The following is a 6,000-nucleotide window of genomic DNA, read 5'->3' on the forward strand; positions in this document are numbered from 1 at the left end:
AAAGTTCGCATAGTCAAATATCTGGTCTTGTAATTCGAAACTTGCATGATAATAATAGGAAATATTTCCGTTCTGGAAGAAATAGTCGTGAAAGACTGGTTATTCAGAATATTTCTCCAAATAGTTGTGGATTCACACATTCACACTTTGCTGTGAGCTTTCCTATCGGAAAGAGATGACCGTTTCTTATACGGTCATTTCTGATTTTGGAAAAATTCATTAAATCAAGAATGAAAACCTAACCTCATAAATAATCCAGTATATCGGCTATTCTTAAAATTTAAAAAATTTAAAATTAAAATTTGTTTGCTGTGGCTTCCTCTAACGGTTTACAAGAACTGTAACGTTGACAAGTACCGTGTTTTTTTTACACATGAATTTTATCTCAGTAGTATACGACCCAAAGAGGTTGGGCGGTCTTTAATATACGACCATATATTTCCGATACAACATTTCACGGTAAAGTGTAATACGGTGAACTACATACATACACATTTCCGGACACGGTGAATTCTATGGCTAGAATGTAAAATATTTATTTCGAAAAGTTCTTTATTATTAAAAAAAAAACATTGAGAGATAAAATGAACCCAACCGACTGATGGACGCTACGGGTCTTTCAATATCTTCATCTATGGAAGGGAGAATGCAGGGTTCGCTCGAGAGACATAACTAGTACATTTGTAAAGAAACACGTTCCTTAACAGTAAGTGACACAGTAACAAAGAATTCATTTTGAAATACCCGTTCTCTTAATGATATATTATGTCATTTTACAACACGACAGTTCGTGTGTTGAATAATCGAGCAAATGTTCTTGACTAATTTCCTGCAGAGTTACTTGAAACATTTTATAACCACTCAATTTACAGGAGAATACTGAGATGTCATTGCGTAATTATTGTCAGCAATGATTTCATTTAAAGCAACATGTCTACAACAGGTCGCATTATTACGGAATACTAACTTACAGTGAACAAAACTGTCAAAACGGGTTGCGTAGCACGACTGACGTAGAAGGCGCTACGCTTCTACGAGATACTACATTCGAACTGTATAATATTATCTATAATACAAATACTTCAAAATAACAGTGTTTTAAATGTTGTATAACAGTTCAACTACTTAGAGTGAATTTAGCGTTACTACAAAAATGCAAAAACCTTTTTTTTGTTTTTGTACCATGAAATTATATTTTTAATACTAAAAGTATGATAAGAATTGTCGTTACCCAATGATCTCCCATAATCTCGAAAATGAAAGTGGATCGAATCTGCTATTTAGTATGGAATCCAATATACATGGATGGAAGATACTCTAACACCCAAGAAACTCTTCAGCAATGTAATAGTAGGAGAAAAGAGGATCGGGAGACCTAAATTGCATTGGCCGCATTATATAAAAATAGATAAAACATCACTGCCACTAAGACGGGGGAGAAAGCTTGCGGCATATTATAAAGAATAGTATAGACATTTCTACAGGTGGCCAAGATCTATATTTGGTTCACAGTTATAGTGTAAAAATGAAATATGAAAATATGGTACAGTTCGGTTATGAGGAATACAGCGGCAAACACGTTTTGAAAATAGCCGATATATTGGATTATTTGTTGGGTTAACCTAACCTAACTTAACCTAAACCAACCTAACCTAGCCTAAACAAACCCAAACTAACAAATAATCCAGTATATCGGGTATTTTCAAAATGTGTTTTCCGCTGTATTCCTCATAACCGATCTGTACCGCAAATATTCCACATCATTATGCTGTTAAAACCTCCCATATGATAAAATTACCAGAAACGAAAAAGTAAGTACCTAATCATTTTTTGTAAGTCTACGACTTCTCTTGATTTCTCGAAATAACTAATAATGAAGACCCGCCATCGTCGGGTATTTTGTAATATTTACGATGTCATGTATACTGGAGGTATTACGATATTATTAAAATGAGACATGTTACATCTGAGGTTTATATAATAAATTATTTTATTTTAATTTTGTGGTATATATAATGTTGGGGTTTTTACTAAACTATACGGTATAATGAACAGAAATAATATTCTGACAAAGCAATCACGTCGGTAGTGTTCTACAGTTCAGCTCAATGATAATATACGACTCAAATATAAAAATCAGTCTCATAGAAACATAGCATGGATAACGAGAACTGCACAAATATGGAATTTATTTTTAATACACGAACAATGGCGAGCGTCACTCAAACAATCTCTATTCATATAACGAGAAAAGGATAAAAACTAACAATACATTAATTTAAAAGCACGTAAATTCTATTCTGTCAGCAAGATAAAAATGCGAATACGCCAATTAGAAGTGCATTGTACTTACTACCCTCTGCCAACGGTAGATAGAAAATTATTATTATTATCACTCAAGTACAACATTACAATATTTAAACTACTTATCAAAATTTATCGCTATTAAATAAATAATTAACTTTCAAGGTCATTTATATGAAATCCTACTTTTAATTAATACATAATTATTATTAATGAAATTAAAGTACATAAAAATAATATTTTTAGTAGTAAAGATAAATTGATAAATAGTAAAGAAAAACGATTCAGAACTTATTTGAAATAATTTACAATAATTAATATGTATTTACCACATATGAAATCGTATTAATTTTACGACACGTTTTTCTTTTACTTATTTAAAATATCTGTTAGATTTTTTTAAACATATTTTCCACTAATCACCATAATTCTCTAATACTATATAATATAAAAAAAGAAAACCAAAGTACATTTAGAATCTAAATCTTGTTTAACCTCAGTACACTCACTCCAACAATAATCAACTTTTCAAAATAACCATTTATAGCATGGATTACTTCAGTATCAGAAGAAAACGTTTGTTTTTCTTTAATCTATGTATGAATATTGCATTGAGAATAAATGAGTCTCTGGGTGACAAAACCGGAACAGAAACAGTGGATGCATTAGTAATTCTAAGCACGATTTCTAGAAGTATTATGCTGCCAAGGGAACTGATGCACTGCCCTGACGAAAAGGGTTTTATTTGGCTAAATGCAATCAATTTGTCTTGATTTTATCATGCAGGCAGTAACGTCCTTAAATAAAGTGCTGTTTTCAAATATACTCAAAATATCGCTCATTGCTATAGTTAAGTTTAAATGCTATGAAATTTTATTACCTGAGAAAAATGAAAAACTTTCATGTATTCGAAAGATTCAATATTTACGTTTCTAGTTATTCATGACAATTTAAAATATGATTTTGACAAAACTCATAATGTGAGCAAAACTTATCTCGCAACAATCAAAATTATATTATGTACTACATAATCTCTACGACATATATTCTCAAAAGCTACAATATTAGTCTTTGTGTTTTCACCTTTCCTAAGCAGCGCATGACTTGCTTGCTGCCTACCTCTGCAAAACATCATTGTACTGAGACATTGCAATAAATTGTTTTTTCTTTCTATACCTTGTAAGAAAGTTGAAAACTATTTTCACATTCCAAAGAAAAGTAATAACGTACACAGCATATTTCTTAACTACCATCTCAGTTTTTTAATTGAATTGAGAGCGTCTTTTTTGCCGAAATACCAACATATAAATTAAGCAACAACACGCTGAATTGAAACATGATCGCTTCGAAGATTAAAACAAAATGGCGTTTATAAAAAGATGTTAATCGTGCTGCTACTAACATGTCATTTACCTTACTTATCAAACCGCCACAGTACATCGCTCTATTTCACCCTACCACCCTCATCTTTAATAATGCAATATGAACGCTTGAATTCGTCTCAGTTGTACCTGAGAATGTTTATAAAGTCAACGAAATACACGCCGTTACATTAAATCAATTTCATTTAATATTATGTCATAATTACTTGTTTAATAGCATTTAATCTCACTATAATATATACGTTACATCGAATTTATTGAAAATATTTAATGACACATTTTAATTTATAGACATCGATTAGAGTACACCTTATTTTTTATCAAATAATATACTTTAACATAATATTAGGTATGACTGATTTTTGTGCAAGAGTATATTAATTAAAAATGTTGGACCTTTCAACGCAATTTCACTAAATGTCATAGAATATATACTTTTGAAAGCCACAGGCAAAAAAAAATATCTTTTAAATGATGAGTAATCGTAGTTAAAATTTTATTTTTATTTTCTAATAAACCGTTAAATTATATGAAAATGCCTTTTTTCAGACTCTACTAAACGCGTTGTTCTTGTTAAATATTTTATTTTTAAGGAAAAAATTATCTTTATTATGGATATAAGATATTTTCTATTCAAAGGGGAAAATAAATCATTTAATATTATTATGTATTTTAGTGAATAATAAATAATCTTTCCATAGATTCTCTTTATGTTATGTACTATGTTATTAATCTTAATAATAGCAATTCTCTACAAGATGGTTTCACTATTTTTTCTTTAAGTGGATCTTAAATGATTTCAAATTGTCTTGTGACCTCAATTTATTATTTAAATTAATGTTCACGCAACTATTTGATAGATTTTCTGAAATAATAAATTATTTATTTTTACGAAGAAAATATTGAACAACCGAGCAAAATATATTAGCAACCTGCAAATCGAATTCAATAAAAAAAGCATATTATTGCTATTTTATATTTTCGTCTTTTTTCTACTGTGATATTGTGAGAAGATTTATCTTTGGTCGCTTTGGGTAAAATGTGATACAGGATAGCCAACAAAACTTAATATTTCTTCAATAATAATTACAGGTTGTATTAAACTTTGTACTTGAGTAATAATATAAGGCATTTTAATATTATTTAATGTTAATAATTAATAATATTTTAATATTGAAAATCTTTCATGTTTATTTCTCGTTTTTGTGGCTATCGAAACGTTATCATGCTTTTTATATAAAATATATCACTATAATATATTATCTAACACCGTCATCATTGATATCTGTAAAATATATTACTGGTATAACAATAGGATAAGTATTACTTATAAAAAAATTAGCAATGAGTTGCAAAACAATGAAAATCCATTTCATTACAAATAACTTGTTTCATGAGCGTACATCGCATAATGCAAAACAAAACTGTATTTTCCATATGTAACCAATCAGATAAATGAATTCAATTATTAAGAATGTAGATAGTAGTTTTGATCAGCGCAAATATAATACTTCTATAATAGCAATCAAGAATTACATTTTTTTCGATATGCGCAATTATTTTTTGCAATAAACTTTTTTGTTAATCTAAAAAACTGCATTATATGAAACAAACCTTTTGAATCCTCTGTGATCACGCGGCCGAAGAAAACAAACACAATAACTTTTAAATAAGATTCTGCTCTGCTTTTATTTTCAAAAATTATTTGTTAAAAAAACGGATCTTCAACTGCTGCGTCACTTTATTTGAAATGCGAATGCTTTCGGGCACTATGTTATTTTGAATATTCAAAAAACGCGGCAATAATCAACAAACAAAAAACAAGAACTTGAAAACTGTGGATGGTAATTTTTTTGAAATTGGAAGTTTGCCGTGTGAAACCGCGGTAAAATGATAGTGATGGTTTGATAGATAGGTTCCTTCGTTACCGCGACCTTGTTGATCAGCGATGACTTGCGTAGCTTTTGGAGGGTTACGTAACGCGTGTGGAGTTCGCAGCGCGCGCTGTGGAGAGACGTAGCTACACGGCGGCTACGGGAATCGCTATAAAGTCGAGGTTTGGCAAGGCGACAAGCGACTAAGCGGAGACCTGCGTGGGTAGGGGTCGTGCGCAGACGCGCCGTCCGCGTCACTCGGAGATTTGGCCACTCACCCTCCTGAGCATCTTACGTTCATTTAGCTCTCAGTGGTAACTCGTCGGGCGGACATGAAAACTGGCGACTTTCTTTCTAACACCTGCGACGCCACGCATCTCAACAATATATCACTATTGACAACAAAAACTACTATGTCGTTCGATTTCAAATTCGGCCAA

At 31.0% G+C, this 6,000-nt stretch overlaps 1 protein-coding gene across 1 annotated transcript in view; it reads right to left on the reverse strand.

The window, feature by feature from the left end:
- The window catches only part of LOC147079620 (frequenin-2), a 701,586-nt gene extending 695,853 nt beyond the window's left edge, over nucleotides 1-5,733 (reverse strand). The window contains exon 1 of the mRNA XM_085942575.1: nucleotides 5,615-5,733. The gene's annotated coding sequence lies outside the window, so the exon portion shown is untranslated. The remainder of the gene's footprint in view (nucleotides 1-5,614) is intronic.
- Nucleotides 5,734-6,000: the final 267 nt, after the last annotated feature.

Source organism: Rhyacophila brunnea, unplaced genomic scaffold (assembly GCF_057557595.1).
Source record: "Rhyacophila brunnea isolate RB1 unplaced genomic scaffold, BYU_Rbru_1.0 scaffold_1, whole genome shotgun sequence".
In the NCBI taxonomy this organism is placed as follows: domain Eukaryota; kingdom Metazoa; phylum Arthropoda; class Insecta; order Trichoptera; family Rhyacophilidae; genus Rhyacophila; species Rhyacophila brunnea.